Here is a 21,055-nt window from a genome sequence, read left to right as displayed (position 1 = left end):
AGTGAACAAGTATGAAAAATAATCACATAAGTCATCTGTATGTGCTTGACACATGGGTAACATCACAAATCTTCACAGATCAAACAAATACATACTTTTGACTAGTTCTATTACTTTCTAATACATTTACACACATGGCACTTGTTAGTCTGCCAGTTAACCATTGCTCCCTCATACATAATGTTATCTGCAACATTGGGTGTATCAACATCAAATGCAATAACTAGGCCTGGGCAAAAATTTCGTTCCGTTCGCGGAAATTGCGATAATTTGACATTTTTGCGTTCCGCGGAGAGCGCGAAAATGTCAAAAATTCCGGTTTCCGCAGCTTGGCGATAATTTGTTTCTTGCTCGCGCTGTAAAATGATACATTCTCGCGCGCGCGCGATCGCCTTACCTGAATCCCTGCGTTCGCCGACAAGTTTTCTTGATCCGGTCGCGTTCTCCATGAGATGTTGTATTGTTTTTAGCCATTTGCGCTGTCTCGCGACAGTTCGCGCCCGCAGTGACGTCATGCGTCGCGCGATCACGTCTTTCTTCTCGCGATCATGCACCGCGAGAACAACTCAAAACAAGATGGCCGCGCCCGCAAGCAACCACATGGGTAAGTTGGCGACCCGCAACCATGCAGAAAATCTCGCGAACATGCCGGAAAAAAACTTCCGCATCTTCGCGATATTTCTGCTTGTTTGCGATAATTTTAAACATTCTCGCGATAATTTGCGAAGGTTAATTCCGCAAATTCCGCCCACCCCTAGCAATAACCACAATGTCAACTACTTCACTATGTAGCAGGTAATGTATCATATTTTGTTCCTGATGGTCTTGTGTCCTGGCAAACCTGTCTCATCTCCTGCAAGGAAGTTTACAGCTCACAATGGAAATAGGATTTATACAATTGAATTAAACATGGTATGCATTCTGCAATCCCTAGTCAACAAATTGGAAACCATTGGCTCTGATGTTACAGGTCATATAACTCTATTGTCAGACATCAAGCTGGCGTAGTCATTGCATAAGTCTTCTCACACAGATAACAGTGATTGTGCTCATTTGTCCTGTAATTTAGGTTCTCAACTGTCAGGTCACACATCTGACTCTTACTGTGGAGACACCAAGGTATTAGGCATAGCTAGAGTGAAAGGCGGTAGCACACTGTCTTGTATCATATATGCCCAGCTGTTAGACTTGGGGGTCTCTAGTTGGCACAGGTATGCACTTGTGACAAATAGGGACCCTCGCCTCTAGTCAGGGTAAAGGGGCGCACTCCTAAAATAACCCCTGCTCTCCCCTTTGGTAGCTTGGCACGAGCAGACAGGCTTATCTCAGAGGCAGTGTGCAAAGCATTTGTGAACACATACAGTAATCAAGTGACAACACTACAGATGGACACCACACAGGTTTTATATGAAAAATAAGAATTCTTTATATAGATTTACCACAAAACCATTAAACAACAAAAATACACAATACTGTTACTTTAGATGGTAGAATTTAGCTTAGTTCTCTTTAGTTCTTAAATGCGACACTTTAAGTCAATGTACCTTTCAGATGCGACACGCAGGGCAACAAAAGTGTTGCAACTATGTTGATGTGTTGAAGATTTTGATGCAAAGAAATAAAGATGTGAAGATCTTCCAGATGCGGCACACTTCTCCGATGTTGTGAGAAGACTCGATTCGATGCGTCAGCTGCAGCGGCGACACACTTTACGTGATGCGATGACAGCAGCCTTGGCGGCGACACTCTTCGACGACGTTGCGAGACGCTTCCGCTCGATGCGACAGTTTGCAGCCGTAACACACTTTACGCGATGCGACGACAACAGCTCTGACGGCGGCACGCTTCTCCGTGGATGCAAGGCGCTTTTCTTGATGCGGTGCAATGCGACAACTACGATGGCTGTGATGGCGACACGCTTCTTCCTCGATGCAAGACTCTTCTCTTGATGCGGTGCAATGCATCAGCTATGATGACTGCGATGGCGACACGCTTCTTCGGCGTTGCGAGACACTTCTTCGATGATGCGAGACGCTTCTGCTCGATGTGACAGCTACATCGACAACACACTTCACGCGATGCGACGACAACAGCTCTGACGGCAGCATGCTTCTCCTTCTTGAGTCGCGCTTCCAGCTCCTTACGACACGCAGTCCCTCAGAAGGCCCAAAGACAGCAGCAGGCACTTCCAAAGAACTCTGGGGAGCTGGGGGTTGAAGTCTGTTCTTCCTGAGACTTCATCAGGAGACAAGCTCTTTTCCAAGCCCTTGGAGATCCTTCACAAGTTGTGCAAAAGTATACAAAAGTTCCTTTCTCCTCTCTTTGGCAGTAGGCAACCCCTGCAGGCCAATCTGCCAGTTTCAGGAATAGTCTCTCCTCAGTTTCTTCTTGGTTCCTCTCCTCAGCAGAGTTTCTTCTTGTTTCCCAAAGTGAGCTAATTTCTTGGGATCAAGGTCCCAATATTTATACCCCAAAATCCTTTGTCCTCTGAGGGCCGAGGGGCCTTTGCCTTGTTCAAACCGGTTCTGGTCAGTCCTGGAGCACTTTGTTTACCTGACTCCTTCTTTCCTTTCAGAGTGCAGGGCAGAGACATCAGACGCACCACAGGAGGTGATTGTGAAGGGAAGGCACAGCCCTATTCAGGTCCCAGGTGCAACTCCTCCCACCCATCTAGATGCAGATCTCTCTATTCACCACTGGGACACCTCACCCTGTCTCCTGGGATTCCCCAGCCCTGTCACTCAAACACCAGACAAGGAATACACAGCCTAGCAGAGGCAGGTTTGAATGGTTAGACAAGAAAATGCCTACTTTCTAAAAGTGTTATTTTCAACCACAGAATGTTAAAACCAACTTCACTAAAAGATGTATTTTATCATTCTGAGTTCAGGCATCCTAAATTCGAATTTCTACCATGTTCCCTGAGTCAGTTAGGATTATAAAACGGAATAATCAAACTGCCCATTCTGGCCTATGGAGAATAGGTAGCCTTGCAATAGTGAAAACGAAAATGGTGTAATTCACTATTAGGACATGCCACATGCACCAGGGCATGTCCTACCTTATCCTTACAATTCACCCTGCCCTTGGGCCTACCATAGGGGTGTCTGATATGAAGAAAAGGGAAGGTTTAGGGACTGGCAAGTGGGTGCACTTGCCCAGTCAGCATGACAGCACCAGACTGCACACAGGCTCTGCAATGGCAGGCCTTAGACACACTTTTACAGGCTGCTTCTGTGGGTGGCACAACCAGTGCTGCAAGCCCATCAGCAGCATTTGGATTTACAAGCCCTGGGCACTCCTGGTGCACTGTACTAGGTTCTGACAGGTAACCCAAAACAATCAATCATGGAATCACAAATTCATACATAAATTTACAATAGGGAGCACTTGCACTGTGGCACTGGACAGCAGTGGCACAGTGCCCTGAGCATCTAACACCAGCAAAAACGTATGCGGCAACAGCAAAAAATGGAAGGGAGACCCACGCCAATGTGATAGGTCTAACAACAGTGTTATGAACATAAATCAGAATGTTTTTCAAATTGTAAACAGAGCACCATTTTCAGATGTGAAAAATGCTCAACACACTTCCAAGTATGATGACTGCATCTTCACAATGCTTCAGGTGGAACACCGTGCCACTGGCTCATCTGGGTGCATTGTCTGTACAGACTGTTAGTACTGAACCTCTATTCTTCATCAGCCCATTCAGCACTGTGTGTCAATCCTGTTTAGACTGCAGAAGTCCCTATTTGAATGGGCCAAGTCTGAATGTCCCTCACTTCTTTTCAACATATTGAACACTTTGTACAGCTTACATTGCTCTTGTTTTCCATATCATTTTGGTAACTTACTCTAAAATGATGCACATTTGCCATCTCTCAATCTGACATTGCTGCATCATACACATGGTTTTGCAAGCCCTCAATCATGAATATCCATGAGCATTTACACATTTCAACCGTTGGGATTTGTATCTCGCATCATACCTTACAATTTTACCCATGTTTCCACCAGTAAACACGTGTTTGACACTGAATGGCATGTGTTGTCACTGTTACAGAGTCAGACACAAGGACTCACTATTTTTTGATGGAGTGAATTGAATCTTCCACACAATCATGTGAAAGGCCAGTGTGACAGGTGACCAGAGTTAGCATACCTGTAAATGGCCCATGGGAGACATTTGATCACACTGAGCACCACGACTGGGAGCTAACATTGGCACCCTGCCTAAGCAAAACTCACCTAGGCCTCAACATAAAATTAACCTGCTGCCGGGAAGTTTATCATGCACTTCCACACTTGAGTTCTCCAATAACAACATACTTAACAAATTTGTTGAAACAACACTGAGAAAAGGAGGTCCCGCCACCTCTTGATGCAATGACGGACGTGCCAAGTTTCTCCATAGCTTGGCCTTCTCATGGGAGTTGACCAGTAAGGATGGCATCGTGACAGATCCTTAGTTCACATGCAACATGTTTCCCAGTCAGACACTTGTACACACAGGTCATGGTCAGATTAGCAACAATGTCTTAGGGGTAGGCAAGTAGCATTATATGCACTTTTCCTGTGTTCAATGATTACTCTATCCCATGAGAACAGTGATAAGATGTTTAGCCCAGCACACACACTTCTACAGCAGCATACCTGCCCAGAACCGTTATCTACACACTGTTGAACTTACAAAAAAACAGCTTACATGCTTGCCTATGAGATTATTAATGCCAGTAATGCATGATAAGTTCACATGTCCATTAATAATGTAGTGTAATCATCAACTCACCTGCTCCTCTGGTTTGCCATAGAGTTGGCTTTACAGTGGCAGGAGGGTGTCCAGCAGGGTCTGGCTCTCCTCCTCAGTGAAAGCTGGGTCCCGGCCAACTGTGCGTGCCTTAGTGGCTCCCAGAGGATGTGGACACGGCAGAAGAGAGATAGGGAAGTTCAGGAATGATGCAGGTAATGCAAGCAAGTGAAGTCTGTAGGGAACAGACAGACATATCTAATTTGCAGAGGCAGTCTTCATTCCATGCGGCCAAATCTATTGCTTTGTGTCAGTTGCATTATTCGAATCGGTCCAATGCATTACATTGGTTGCAGACAACACACCTACAGCGACGTTCAAAAACTCATCATCGGACTGCGATTGACTTTGATACATTGGTATGGGAGGTTATCGAGTCTGTCACCACGCGATGAGGACAAGATCTGAAACCAGCGTCTGTCATCATAACAAACAACAGCCAATGGCTGTGTCCGAATCTGTGAGGATGCAGCTAGCGCGTCCTTTTGAATATTCACCTGCGTCTGTCACCCTGGCTCTGTCTGAATCGGTGAGGTTGAGGCTATTGTGTCCTTTGTATATCCACCCGCATCTGACACCATAACAACTTGTAGCCTATGGCTGTGTCTAAATCAGTGAGGATGTGGCTAACGCCTCATTTCACTAATCGGTTGGCAGCGCAGACACTTCTGTAATTGATGTTTTTCTGTGCATTACTTGTGTGGAATCCGTTTTTAAGTTATGAAATGGACCATTAAAGGAATAGTTCAAACTCCCTTGAGGAGCTAACATTGAGGGGCACACAACACACTGATTTGAATCTAATACCAACAGGAAAGCAAACCACTACATTTACACTCCTAGGCTTGGTCACAGTGCCAAAGATTTTTTGGGTAAGTACAAAAGCATTCTTTACATATTCACTGCATTTATGGCCTGTGTGACCCATTTTGCAATGTGTGTGATTTTTTACTCTAATTATTTTTTGTCTAAGTAATGGATAATGCATTTCTCTTTGAATGAGAACACTGTGACATTATGCAGCCACATCAGCTTATGTTTGTAATGGGATTGACTAGTGTATCTTTGTGTCCCCAACTTAAGTGGATGATGGCATCATATATGCAACTCCTACATAGTTAATGGTGTGAGTATGTGATGTATGTGTATTGCAGACATGACAACATGACAGTGTCCCCCCTGTGACTGTAGTGTACATAATATACGTTGTGAGACACTGTGTTTACATGGTGTCCCACATATCTGGTATTACTTGATCTGTATGTGGGTACAATTTAACCATGTAATTGTTATCACAAAACTATATCTTGGCTTATTTGTTGCAGGGATGTTTAGTATGTGTTGCGTGATTAAAATGAGCGGTGACAGACACTAGTGAATTTGTCACTATGGCACTCAAATTGCTGGGTCACCGTACCTTGGCAACAAATACGGCAATGGTAATAATGCTGTGATTTGTATCTGAGATCAACCGTATTCCATGTAACATGTATTGCAAATGTTCTATAGTATAATTTGTGTACATATTTCATATTCTGTTTGTATAAATGCATGTAAATTTGTAGATTTGGAACTAACATCAACTGTGTTTACACTCTACAGATAGGTATTGCAGATGACGTCTAGTGTACAGGCCCTTTCCAGACCTGCAGACTATAGAAGAATGTGATACAATAAGAAAATACCATTTCACAAGGCCAATAATTGAACAGTTGGCTGAGCAGTTGACACCTCATTTGCTGCCTGGTCGCGTATATCCAACTGCACTGACACCTAAGTTGAAGGTTATGGCTGCTTACATTTATTTGCCACTGGTTCCTTCCAGTATACTGTGGCAACATCTGGTGGAATGTCCCAAGCAATTTTCACCCATGTCCTGCATGATGTGTTGGAGGCATTGCTCCATTTCCTGGAACAGTACATCAAGTTCCTAACACCAGAAGACTTTCTGACATCAAGGGGGAATTCTATGCATTTGGACGGATACCCCATGTCTCCGGAGCAATTGATGGAACCCATGCTGCTTTGGTACCATCACAGGCCATTGAACAGGTCTATTCCAACAGGAAGCACTTCCACTCCGTCAATGTCCAGGTGGTGTGTTTGGCTGACATGTCTATATCACACATCTGTGCACGTTTCCCTGGCTCAGCACACGATGGCTACATCCTAAGGAACAGCGTCATCCCCGGTATGATGTCTCAGCTGCAGCGTGATCAGGCCTGGCTTGTTGGTAGGTGATGTTTTATGTGTATGTTGTGGTGTGTGTCAATTGCATGTCAGATAGTGCTCTTTTGTTAGACAACTGAACTTTTTGCTGTGTTTCTATGTAGGGGACTCTGGATACCCCAACCTTCCCTGGCTGCTGACACCACTGTGCAACCCTGTCACCACTGCAGAAGTGTGGTTCAATGAGGCCCATGGACAGACTAGGGGAGTTGTTGAGTGGACACTTGGGCTACTGAAAAATATATTCCAGTGGCTGGATCACACAGGAGGAGCACTCCTATATGACCCATTGAAGGTGTGCAAGATCATCACAGCTTCATGCATGCTCCACATCCTCTCAATCTGTAAGGCAATTCCACTAATACTGAAAGACGGGGACCAGCAGCCACCAGCAAGGGAGGATCCAGGCGTTGGACATGATGCCAGTGGAGATGAGACTGATGGTGGGTATTTGAGATAACAACTTATGAACAACTCTTTCACAGGAATGTAAGTATGCAATGAGAGGAGGTGACAAACCCAAATTGTTTGTGTGTTGCTGTTGTACAATGTGTATGTATGCCGTTGAGTGTATGACAATTTTCCTGAGGTTTATACTGAGATGGTTAAAAAAATTTTACCTGTTCACATCTACAGTACCACCCTCAATACTAGCTTGTGTTCACACTGTCATTTTTGTGCTTTAGCTGACATAGTTTGCAACATTATTCCTGAGTTACTGACTCTGTTTTCTCCTTACCAGGGAACTTTGTTATGTCGTCAGCAGAATTCTGACCTCACCAGACCCATCAGGCTGTGACATACTATACCATAGAACTGTTGCGGAAATCCATGGCACACACTTCGTTCTGACAGATGTTTTTTTTTTATTTGTGGTCATTTTGTTCCTGTGTCATGTGACTTGTGTTTGTGTTAATGCACCAGGTTGTATCTGTAGAATAAACCTGTGCTCCACATTGAGGTGTACCTTGTCTATTCTCACACATCCAAATATTTTTATCAACAAAAATGGACTATGATGAACAGGTTGGCTAACAATGAGTGTTGATTGTGCTGGCAAATGGTGATAAATTTGTATACAATAGGCTTCCTTTGAATCTGTATCATGTACTACATGTTGTGTGATCACCTGGTTGTGTCTACATATTATGCTGTGCCAAGGTACATTTACTGACAAGCCCTTAGTTTACTTTGGGTCAGATGCACAACGTTTTTTTGTGTGTGCAAATAGGTTTTAGACCCATTTGCGCACGCAAAAAACCTGTGGCACATGTACTAACCCTCTTTGGCAAGTCACTAATTAAATAGCGACTCGCAAAATAGGGTTAGCGACTCGCTATTAAGAAGGGACGTTCCATGGGCATCCCTTCTTAATAGCAAGTCCAACATCTCTTTAAGAATGTTTTGCGACCGTAATTGCGGTCGCAAAACACTCACAGTTTACCACCCTCTTCAAGAGGGTGGTAAACCATTCACAAATGGGAAGGGGTCCCCAGGGTACCCCTACCCTTTTGTGAATGGGTGCGCAAACATTTTTTCAGAGCTGGCAGTGGTCCCAGGGACCATTACCTGTCCTTAAAAAATGAAACAAAAAGGTTTAATTTTTTTAAAAAAATGCATGCCGTTTTCCTTGTAGGAAAATGGGCTGCATTTAAAAAAAATGCTTTATTTAAAAGCAAGCCCCAGACATGGAGGTCTGCTGACCCCAGCAGGCCACCATCACTGGGAGTGCCAGCCATTTCCAATGGGGTCGCAAATTGCGACAGCCTCATTATTAAGCTTGAGGCATGCAATTTGCGACCCCATTGGGAATCACAAACAGTGTCTCAGACACTGTTGTACATTAGAAATTGTGACTCATAAATTGCGAATCGCAATTTGGCGCAATATGCGAGTCGCAATTTCCAATGGTTGTAAATCTGGGCCTTTCTTCCTAGTGACTTTACGGATCATTACAATATGTACATTTGGGATTCTAAGTTACGACATGAGCAAGTACTTTTTTGAAAAGTAATTTAATTTTGGGAATGAAGGTAGGAGATATTTCCACTCAATGGTGGTGTGCTCACAACTAAAACATAGAAAAGTGCAGATAGGAGTTGAAAGTGTTTGTAGATGAAGTCCTCAAAGGTATATCCACATTTATTTGAGTCCAAAGTCCAACTTTGACCCTCTGTCCAATGTTGTTCAGTTCAATGACAGTCAACAAAGTGAATGCTTGGCCCACAAAGGAGGATATCAGGAGAAGATTGTCACTTCCTGGGGGTGATGCACTGCCATCTGTCTCTTAGGGATTCTTCCTCGGACGACTCTTTTTACGTTTTGTGGGGGACCCTCAGGTGCAGCCAAGTGGTGTGATGGGTACTCTCTGCCAGACTCAACGTCCTTCTCTGTGGCTTGGGCAGATGTTGACGCACCAGATGTTGCGGGCACACAGGAAGGTGTGGACAGTTTGTTGGCAATTTGGCGGAGGCAGTTGACAGCATCAAGTTGCATGTCAGTCATTGCATCTATTTTTGCCATGAAAATGTCCAGACGTTGATTTTGGGCTGCCTGAAGCTGTTCAATGTTCCTGAGGATCCCCACGACCTGGCAACATTCTCCCTGGTAACCCTCGTAAGTGTTGATTATCCAGGAAAGGATTGGGTGATCTTCTTCAGCAGCACCAGCTGCATGATGGTGCTGGTTCCCACAGCCCCTCCCACCACCCCTACTCACCCAAGCAGGACCAGGTGGTGCTGGCGCAGTAAACACTGAGCCTTCTTCCTCGTTGACAGTGGTGTTGTTGTCCGCCAACTCCAGAGTGCCCCGTGTTGCTGTGCTGTCAGTTGTGGCTCGGGCTGCTGCGTCCGTCAGGGTAGGGTGCAGCTGGATGTTTTAAAAAAGCTACAGCTGGTGCAGAATGCTGCGGCCAGACTGATTACGGCCACCCCCAAGTACACTTCTATCTCTGGCCCCATTGAACAGCTTCACTGGTTGCCAGTGAAGAAAAGAACTAAATTTAAAGCTCTTTGCATTGCGTATAAGGCAATTCACCTCCAAGGTCCTGCCTTTTTAAAGGATGCTTTTTGCCCTTACAATCCAGTTAGATCCCTTCGATCTTCTACTGCTGGTCTTATGCAGATCCCTAGGACTAAGAAGGTCTTATGGGGCGACAGGTCCTTTATAGTGACCACTACTAAACTATGGAACAGTCTTCCACGCTGCATCAAAACTTCTACCTCCCTTCTCTCTTTCCGCAAACAGATAAAAACTTGGCTGTTCAAACAATAACTACTCATGGACATCTTTAGTGAACACTCAGCGCCAAGACACTCTTGGGTATTCGTGCGCTTAACAAATTTTCTAAAATAAAATAAAATAAATGTTGTCAGCTGAGGCAGGAGTGGTCACAGGAGATCCTGCAATAGCTGCTGCTGGTGCTGTCTGGTGACCCAAACATAATGGGCCAGGTCGTTTCTCGTCATCCGAGGATGGTTGAGAGACATCTATGCCGGAGAGCTCCTGGTCAACCAGAGTCTGGGACTGGCTGTCCTGGTTAGTTCCAGTGGAGTTTCCAGATCGCTCTGTGGGTACATAAATGACACAATGATTGATGTAAATGTCCACTGCCCCTCAAATCATACATATTACATTGGTACTGAACCTAATGATGAGTTGATGTAGATAGATTGGCCTCCTTCATTCATAATGCTGACCTATATTTTTGATAACAATGTAATTTGGCAAGAAGGGAATGATGAGCATGTCCAGCTAGGTGCATAAATGTGCATGTTGTGGTTAGTTCACATTACATGTCCAAAGACATTGACTGGTTTATGACACCATGTGAATGACACACGTTGGTTGGTGTTGGCCACATCTGTACTTTCACAGTGACATACATACTGTTTGTCTCCCAATGTTGCTATTTTTCAAACCTTTGTGCTGGGCTTATCCAAGTCTTTACCAGTCACATAGGTGTGGCTGCCTTCACACTCGGTCTGTTTATTTAATTAGTGTTGACGGTGTGAGTGAGGTGCTTTTTGTTGTCATCTCATTGCACATAAGTGAATATCTGTGAGGACCCAAATGTGTGGCAGCTTTCCTTGTGCCTACACAGATCATGTATTGTGTACATTGACTCAATAGTCTGATGAGATCAAAAACTCTGCTTTCTGCCATTTTCTGGGATAGATTTTTAATGTGCTGAGGGTTGAGTGTGTATGGTGTATTTGTGATACTTACGCTCCCAGCCTAACTATACCACCAGGAAGAGTGTTGTCCAGACAATGCTGGAAAGTGTACTTGTTTGATGGTTGTCAGTGGTGGCTGGTGTTTGTACAACAAAGGCAAATATGGTAGTTATTATTGTTTCAGACAGCATTCCCCAATGCCAGGCATCTTGCCAGTACACATCAACTCACTGTCAGGTAGACATAGGCCCTGTTGAAGTGGTTGTGCTGTGTGTGCTGAGGAGTGTTTGTTGTAATTCTGACTCCCTTCAAGCCCAGTCCTACATATACCTTCCCAGCCAGCCCAACCAGCCAACCTGTAACTATGCTTTACTAACAGAGTTACATCATAAGTGTGGAACATGCCAGGCATATAATTCAACCATGGAAGATATTGAATTCGCGGTTGGAAATGACAAGTGGAAGCACGCTGAGTTTTCGACGTGCAAGACCAAAAATGTGATTTATGCCATCACTTGCCCCTGTGGTTTGGTGTATATTGGTAAACCCACACAGGAAATCAGGCAAAGAATAAGCCAACACCATTCCAGAATTAAAAACAGAGTTCAAAATGCACCTCTCATGGCCCATTTCCAAGAGTTCAAACATACAGAGAGGGACCTCCTTTGGACAGTGTTAAGTATCATAAAAAAAAACCACAGAGGTGGTGATCTCGAAAGAACACTACTTCAAAGAGATGCATTCTTAATTATGCGTTTCAATACCACTACAGTGGGATTAAATGAAATGTCTGAAGTGAATAAATTGTAGGCTCAATCGCCTAAAAAAACTTTCTTTGCCTCTTTTCACCTTAATAGAAGGATGAGCTGTATGCTTTAAACCTTTGATTAATATATAGCACGAGCGGAGGTTCCCCGAGGTTCATATACACACACAAGTGGATCGTTATGCATAAGTTGTTTCGTATATACTACAACTACCAACATGCACTGTGTTGACCCCATCACAGTCTGGACACGCCCAGAATCTATTAACTCTGCTACCAGAGTAGCAACATCTGCTTCCGCAATACGGAGATGCGGGAGAGACGAGGTAAGGGAGAATGCCTTTCCAATTCTGATACAGTGTTTCAGGCAAGCACCGCTGCTACTCAAACAAAGAGGAAGTGAAGCGGTAGTGTCCGAAAGGGCACTGGAGGTGGATACGTCGTCCTCAGGAAATGTCTCAAAAACACAGAGATCCACCGTTAGATATATGTAAAAAAAAATACTCGCAGGTCATGTGTGTTTCCTAAGGTGGTTGTTTAAATACACCTCACACACCAATAGGGCCCTTGGTGTCATGCTTCATCATGGAGGTCTTCCCACCCCACTGCGGGACGGGGCATGCTGCAACCTACAACTACATGGGAGCACTGATTTTCAAAACTATGTGTAGTATAGGTACTTTTTAATACACCTTTATCACTCACCTCTGACCATTCCACTCACATCTTCCTACACAACACATAGTTTTGAAAATCAGTGCTTCCACAAAGTCGTAGGTCGTAGCACGCCCCATCCTGCAGGACGACCCCCATGATGAAGCATGACACCAGGGCCCTATTGTTTTCTGAGGGGTTTTTAAACAAACACTGTATGCTTCTAACCACTGTAGGAAACACACATGACCTGAGACAAGTACTGCTGCTAAACACACAAACTCGAGCGAAAAGCGGAATAAGTTCCCCGCAGACTTTGAAGTTGATTTCCCTCTATCTCTCTTTATCGTAGGATCTCATCGCCAATTTTTCTTTTAAATCCACGCGTCTTCCAAAGCAGCCGCAGCGCTTCAAAATAGTGAGTCATTTTGCTCTGTAAAATCATTCATTTTGACCACAGTTATGATTGACTATAACACCATCAGTGCTCACCTTATTTTTACAGAAGGTAAGAATACATTACCCCAATGGACTTAGATAGGGAACGAAATTGCAGGGAGCTTGAATTGTACAACTTGTCCATTTTATTATTTTCCCCAGTGTGCGACAAAGTCCCGGTCCTGAGGAGAACCCTGAACTTGATTAGGATTCTGAAACGCTTCGACCCAACCCAGCTAGCAGTATCCACCTCTGAACTCACAGTACAATACTGTGTACAAACAGGACAATCAGTCTGGTGTAATGATAGTGTTGCTTAGCTGTACATGGCAGGTTGTGACCAACTGCCATCTGGGCCTTGTGATCCAAACACCATGCTACAGTGCCAGACATCTTTCTGGAACATTTCCACTCACTTTCATGAAAACCAGATCGCAGCGGTACTGTTTGCGATCAGTGGAATGAGTGTTTGTTTGGCATTGCCTGATGAGATTTAGAATAATGTAAAAAAAACCTCCCCCCATATGGCAGATCCACTTCATCTGGGCCCATGTCTAAATGACACTGAGTGGAGAATGGACTACCAAAACGGCAGACACTGGGAATGGGTCTTTGTTTGGCAAAGCCATGATGTTAGTTGTGCTCAATTCAGACACCAGGGATCACATGGAGCCATCTTGCTAATACACTTCCCCTCACTGCCAGGTAGCCATAGTCCCAGATGAGCTGTTTGGGTTGGGTGGGAGGAGAAGTGTTTGCACTGACTCCATCTCCAATCAGGCCCTATACTACACACACTCTTTCCACCATGCACAAACAACACCCATGGAACTGTGACTTCCTGAGAGTGAGTGGATATGCACTAACAAAGATGTCTGACACTGGTGCCTGGTGTTTGGAGCACAAGGCCCTGTTGGTAGTTGTAGTAAAGTCAGAAACCAGTACCCAGTGTCATGCATCCTGCTGGTACATTTTGAAACACTGGTTCAGCTTAGTTCCTGTTAAACTTGTGGTGGGTTGGAAGGTGTAGGTTGGACAGGGCCTGATGTGAGTTGTAGCAGATCAAGATACTCTTCATCCCAAACAGCCCATCCAACCCCTATGAGACTATATCATGACAGGTTGATGCTGCTGCATGGTGTGAAACTTGAATCCCAACAAGGCCTTGTGCATCAAACACCATGCACCAGTGTCAGCCATCTTGCTGGCACACTTCCATTCACTTCACTATATGCGCTATCCCCAGAATCTGCGATACTCAGGAGGATTCACCAATTAGTACCACACAGACTACTCAACTCAATTTACCAATCCACCTGAGAGTGCGTGAGTCCAATCAATAGTTGGATTGATTACAGCACTTCCAATAATTGTCAGGTAGCCATAGACCCAGAAGAGGTGGTTGTGCTGGGTGGGAGGAGGGAGTGTTTGTCATTCCTCCAACTCCCATCAGGTTCTGTCCTACACACACTCTTTCCACCCAGAGAAACCTGACCACATGGCAGAATAGTTTCCTAACAGTGATTGGAAATGGATTATCAGATGTGTGAGACTTGTGCCTGGTGTCTGAGTTGGCCCCAAATCTCAACAAGGTCTTGTGCTCCACACACCAGTCTCCAGTGTCACATATTATGCCAGTACATATCCACTCACTGTCAGGTAAGCAGAGTTCCGTGACTGCAGTATGTGCTGTTTGGGAGGGGGAGTGTTTGCCCTGACTCTATCTCCCATCAAGCTGTGTCCCTCACACACTTTTCCAGCCAGGCCAATGTGACCACTATGCATACCTCACAGTGAGTGGCAATGTCCTGCTAAGATGGCTAACACTGGGGCCTGCTGTACAAGCACCAAGGCTGATGGGAGTCGTGTTAAAGTCAGACAACAGGAACAACTGTCAGACATCTTTGCAGTTCACGTTCCCTCATTGTCAGGACACCACTCTTCATGGAGGGCTGGTTCATCTGAGTGACAAGGTGTGTGTGACCTCATGCCTGATAGGAGTTGTAGTGACAGCATACACTCCTCTTCCCGCCCAGACCAAGAAGCCCACCCAGAACTGTGTTTCCCTGACAGTGATTCTGAATGTACTGTCAAGATGTGTGCAACAGGTGACAGGTTTTGGAAGCACAAGACCTTGATTGGAGTTGAATTCAAATTCAACCCCATGCAGAAGTGTCAGCTTTCTTGCTAGTCCACTTCCACTCACTGTGAGGGAGGCTTAGGCCCAGAGGAGATAGCAAGGCTGGGTGGGAGGAGGAGTATTTGCAATGGCTACAACTCACATCAGGCCTTTTCCCACACACACCTTCCCACTCAGCACCTAAAACATACCTGGAACTCTGCTTCCCTGACAGTGAGTGGGAATGTACTTGTAAGATGTCTGACACAGGTGACTGGGGTTTGATATGGACCCACCTCACAACAGGGCCTTGTGGGCCAAACACCAGTCCCCAGTTTCAAACAGCCTACCTGTGACTCTGCTTTCCACTGAGTGAGTGGAAATGTGCTGGTGATAGAGATCAGGGTATCTATAATATGCCCACTACCACGGATAGAGTAATCTCACAGTTACACACACATACATTCATCAACAACTTTGCCCAGTTCCACAAACAAGCTCAGAGAATACCTATTACTCCTCCCGCAATAAGCTTTAACGGAAATCCTTATGGATCCCTGGGACTTAAGACCAGAGTTTCACAGATAACCTTCACTACCATACACACTCCTTATATACCAGGAATATATTCTAATAGTAACATACAATAATGTCACTGATTCCGAACTCAGACAATGTGACGCGCAACTTCAATTGTCACACGTTATTCCTTACAATTCCGTCTTTCCCGTGAGCAGCATATACTTTCCTCTGCCCCACTACGGAACTGCTACCAGCTTCCAAATTCCAGAAGCACTACATATAACTCAACATGACGACTCCAACATATAGTATTAGTACATATACCAATATCGACCAAATAAAATCAATAATCAATAAGCTAATGTACAAGCAATCTTATCAGATCAAGACAACCATCAAAAACCATCCTCTGCTACCAGGAAATTGATAGAGATCAGGGTATCTATAATATGCCCACTACCACGGATAGAGTAATCTCACAGTTACACACACATACATTCATCATACGCTAGGGCCCATTTCACTAACACACGCTCAAATACTCTACCGGTAATAAACCTGTGGAAGAAAACTCCTAAACACCCTGCATCTGTATCGGGGTCGATAAGACCTAATTATTATGACTGTCCTGATACATAATCTAAACAATCTATACCACAATAATCAAATATGTACACAATAATTGACAAGAAATGATGACCAACACCGTATTCAAAAGTATGATACTTTATCTAAATTAGTCAAAGAAAGTAAATCAGAATAAATCATTTTCTCATAGTTACCTATTCTAGCTAAATGTCAGAACAGGTCAGGACAAGTCTCTCGGTAAAAGTCTCTCAAGACGAAGTCCTTTTCAGCATCGATCCTCAGCAACGCAGATTTGGTACGCGGCAAAGGCGTAATGGCAAGTGGCAAAAACCCTCCCTAGGCTAACATTTTTTATAGTAAAACACACAAAGGAAAGACACATTAAAATTTGTAATATCCGCTGAATCACTGAGCAGAGCGAGAAGGAAAGGATGTAACATCGCTACATTTGAAAATCTCCGCTCAGGAAAAGTTCACAAAATGAAGACCACGGAACAGGAACCAAGAAACCAATAAAGTATCTAGTTTGTTCAACTTCTCCCCAGCAATCGAGCCATAGTTCACAGTCTCTCTCTAAGGCTCCTTTGTTTCCCAAGGCTGCCAAGGACGTTCCATTTCTTTTGGAGATCCTCCAAAACTGCTGCTGTCCTCATGGAAAATTTCTCAGGCGAGGACTATGGTCAGTTGACTTCAGGACCATTTCCAGCAGGGGTCTCCCTCGTCACAGTTTTCATATCATAAATCACAGGCAGGCTCATAATTTAGCCAACTCGGCTTAGGCCACCATAGGCCATAATTGACCATCTTAATTAAAGAAACAAAAACAATCGTTACTATAGCATAGTGATTAAACAGTGTTAACCCCACTAATACCCTTATGTGTATGTAATTATCTAGCTTCTGCGACATAGAAAAGCATTATTTCAGAAAGCGTTTTGTGCTCAAAAATAAACAGCACACAGCAACGTTTAAACATGAAAACACGCACATTATTTTTAAAACGGAAACAGCACATTTATGCTGACCCTCGTGTAACTCTCTCTTATGTTAGGACAAACAGATTGATTAATATAGACACACTTGCACAAGACGAATAATTAATTGTTAACTATTAATAAATTAATAAAACGCATAGACATGCTAGAGCTTCAAAGCCTCTGAATTTTCAAACTGAAAACTCTGCTCCAGCACTGGCAAGATGGCTGACACAGGTGACTAATGTTTGGAGCACAAAGCATGAAGTATGTACATGGTAATAATTTGATACATTATAATTTTCATTGCAGGCATGTTGTTTATCAGTATGACATAAAAATCACATGTTCATTGACTATATATGTGTTTTCTCGAATGACAGTCATTTGTATAACTGTATCCTTTACAGTGATGCTTATAGCGGTGAAATTGGTAAAATTATTTAAATGTTGGGCAGGGACTTACCAGACTCTGGTGCTCCTGGTATTCCATAGATGCCCTATGGTGGAAGGATGGCACGCACCTTCCCCTCTCAGGAAGTGAAGTGGACAGGTGGTGCAGGAGGGCCACCGCCAATCTGATGACTTTAGGTGCGTTCTTACGCTATCAGTTTTTTTGCCCTCCTTTGCACATCATAGTACCTATTCCTGATATCATCTATTGTGCACAGGACACGTGCTTCAGCGCTCACCTTCTTGACTATCCTGTCCCACATCCTATTTCTCTGGGTCGGGGGTCTGTTGGACTAGTTTCCTGTAGTGGTTTAAGTATTTGTTTTCACTGTTTTCACTGTGGTATTACAGTATGACACTGATGTCATTGTTGATGTATTTACATTCTGTGTTCTGGCCCGTGCGTGGAGTGTTCATCATTGGGGGTTCGATCGGTTACCGGCAGTTGCTGACCGAGCCTCTGAGGGTGCGATGCTCCTGGCCGTGGCTGAAGTTCTTACCTGAAATAAACCTTATCTTCTGAAGAATACGTCTTCTTGTCAGAGTATTCATCTTTCAGAGTTCCCAAATAACTGTGGCTCTTCTCTGACTATTTCAACTACAAGCACTTCCAACTCCTCTATAAAACGTGGCTGTTTCCTCTGGGGCATGGTGACTGTGAGGGTAACTGTGAAGGTGAAGGTGACTGTGAAGGTGAGTGTGAATATAAAACAGGGTGTGTGTTTGTAAAAGGCTTTTTAAAGTAAAATCTGTGCAAATTGTGTGGTGGGCGAAGTGTGAGTGGGTGAAGCAGAGAGGCAGAGAGCAGGGAATATGTACAGGCTCATGAGACCTGGCAGCAGTTTTGTTAGAGCAGAGGATCATGGTCATGTTGTTTGCCTTTTATGTAGGTGGATTGGTGGGCGTGGCTGACATTTGACCTTTTTTAGGCATTGCTAATGCTTTTTTTCACTGTTTTTCCCATTTTCCAGTTGCCATTTGTAACACAAACCAACATGGTTCACAAACTGCGTTGTATGCATTGTAATCTGGTTGTGGGGTAAACAGAGTCTGATTCGTCAGCGGAATGCCTATTCTCCAGCGTTTCAGTACGAGTCGGTCTGATCGGGCTTGTTTCGGTACGATTTGGTCGTGCACATTGCTTTCCTACCTACTCGGTGGGAGGTTTACATGCAATGCATCGTAATAGGTTGTTCAGAAAGCTCATGGTCGAGTTGTTCAAAAACCAATCCAGAACGATGCATTCGGGAGGCTTTCCGGACGGCATCGTAATCAGCCGGGGAACAACCTTTACAACGCAACTTTTACAACGCACTACCATTACAACGCATTTTTTACAACGCATAATCCATTACACCGCTTGACATTACAACGCATGACACTACAACGCATTTTTAAAAACTACCTTTACAACGCATTCCATTACAACGCATACTACCATTACAACGCATACCATTACAACGCATAATATTACACTATACTATCCAACACTTACCCTACTGATGCACCCCCTGGAGTTAGAATAGTAATTTTTACCCCTATACTATCCAACACTTACCCTACTGATGCACCCCCTGGAGTTAGAATAGTAATTTTTACCCCTATACTATCCAACACTTACCCTACTGATGCACCCCCTGGAGTTAGAATAGTAATTTTTACCCCTATACTATCCAACACTTACCCTACTGATGCACCCCCTGGAGTTAGAATAGTAATTTTTACCCCTATACTATCCAACACTTACCCTACTGATGCACCCCCTGGAGTTAGAATAGTAATTTTTACCCCTATACTATCCAACACTTACCCTACTGTTGCACCCCCTGGAGTTAGAATAGTAATTTTTACCCCTATACTATCCAACACTTACCCTACTGTTGCACCCCCTGGAGTTAGAATAGTAATTTTTACCCCTACACTATCCAACACTTACCCTACTGTTGCACCCCCTGGAGTTAGAATAGTAATGTTTACCCCTATACTATCCAACACTTACCCTACTGTTGCACCCCCTGGAGTTAGATTAGTAATTTTTACCCCTATACTATCTAATACTTACCTTAAATGTAATTTAATATTATGCGTTGTAATGGTATGCGTTGTAAAGGTAGTATGCGTTGTAATGGTAATGCGTTGTAAAGGTATTTTTTAAAAATGCGTTGTAGTGTCATGCGTTGTAATGTCATGCGTTGTAATGGATTATGCATTGTAAAAAATGCGTTGTAAGTGCATGCGTTGTAAAAGTGTGCGTTGTAACGTCATACATCCTAATCAGCCCCTATGTAGTAAACTTATATGGATCAGGTTCTCCTCCTAGAAAACATAGAAGATGTGGACGCAATGATTTTTATTTGTAGGTTTGTGATAAGCATTTTGTTGTACTTTTGTAGCACTAATGTAGTTCTATTAAACATACTACAGAATGCAGTTTGTAAATAAGCCCATATGTATTTATGTGAACCAATCAACACCACGACAAATTGCAATACCAGGAGCACAAAGGTGGTGAGGCAGTCCCAGTCACCACAGCTTCTGAGAGGCATCTGTTCAACGCAAAGTAAACTATCCTTTAAGGAACCTGAGAATGAGCGCCTAAATTCATAGTTGTAGTTTACACTCCCTCAGTTAACCAGTTTTGTGATCTTGGGCAGATCATCCACTCCCCGCTCACTAAACCCATGTCCTCTAAAAAATTAGAGCAGTTTAATTCCAAGAAAAGCTGGATATTTCTATTTGTTATGATTTCAGAGCATCAAATAAATAACTAACACCAATGACGACTATACAGTTTGCAGTAAAAATCTCATGGGAAAAAAGCATACTGAAAATAGCGCTCTCAAAAATGTAGTGTATTTAAAAAATATAATGAAAACATTGTGGCTACAAAAGAGTCGTAAGATGTTGTGCTTCATATGGCATGTGCACCTGGAGCAGTGGCAAGGGTCCATTTTTCTGCTGAAGCACAGATGGACATGTTTGGTAATTTCACTAATAAATGTAAAATTGTTGAAGCGCAGTATCGGGCCATCTGAGTCCCAAAGGATGGGGACATTTAAGCAGATGAAGAAACACTTTGCAGGACAACATTCAAAGTCAACATCTGTAATGGTTTATTGCTGCAGATAAAAGCAAGGGGAAGTCTCTAACTATACATCAACTGAGTAAAAACTACCAACAAAGTCTCTGGAAAGACTGACCCACTGTCTAGAAAATGCATCTTTTCTAATTTAGGAGCAGAGGAAAACAATGCACTCGACATAGTGTGAAGTGGTACCATAGGGCTGTACTAGCAAAGATATATGACATGAACGAATCATCAATCGT

Source organism: Triturus cristatus, chromosome 7, assembly GCF_964204655.1.
Source record: "Triturus cristatus chromosome 7, aTriCri1.1, whole genome shotgun sequence".
Lineage (NCBI taxonomy): Eukaryota > Metazoa > Chordata > Amphibia > Caudata > Salamandridae > Triturus > Triturus cristatus.
Note: the sequence above shows the minus strand (reverse complement) of the source record.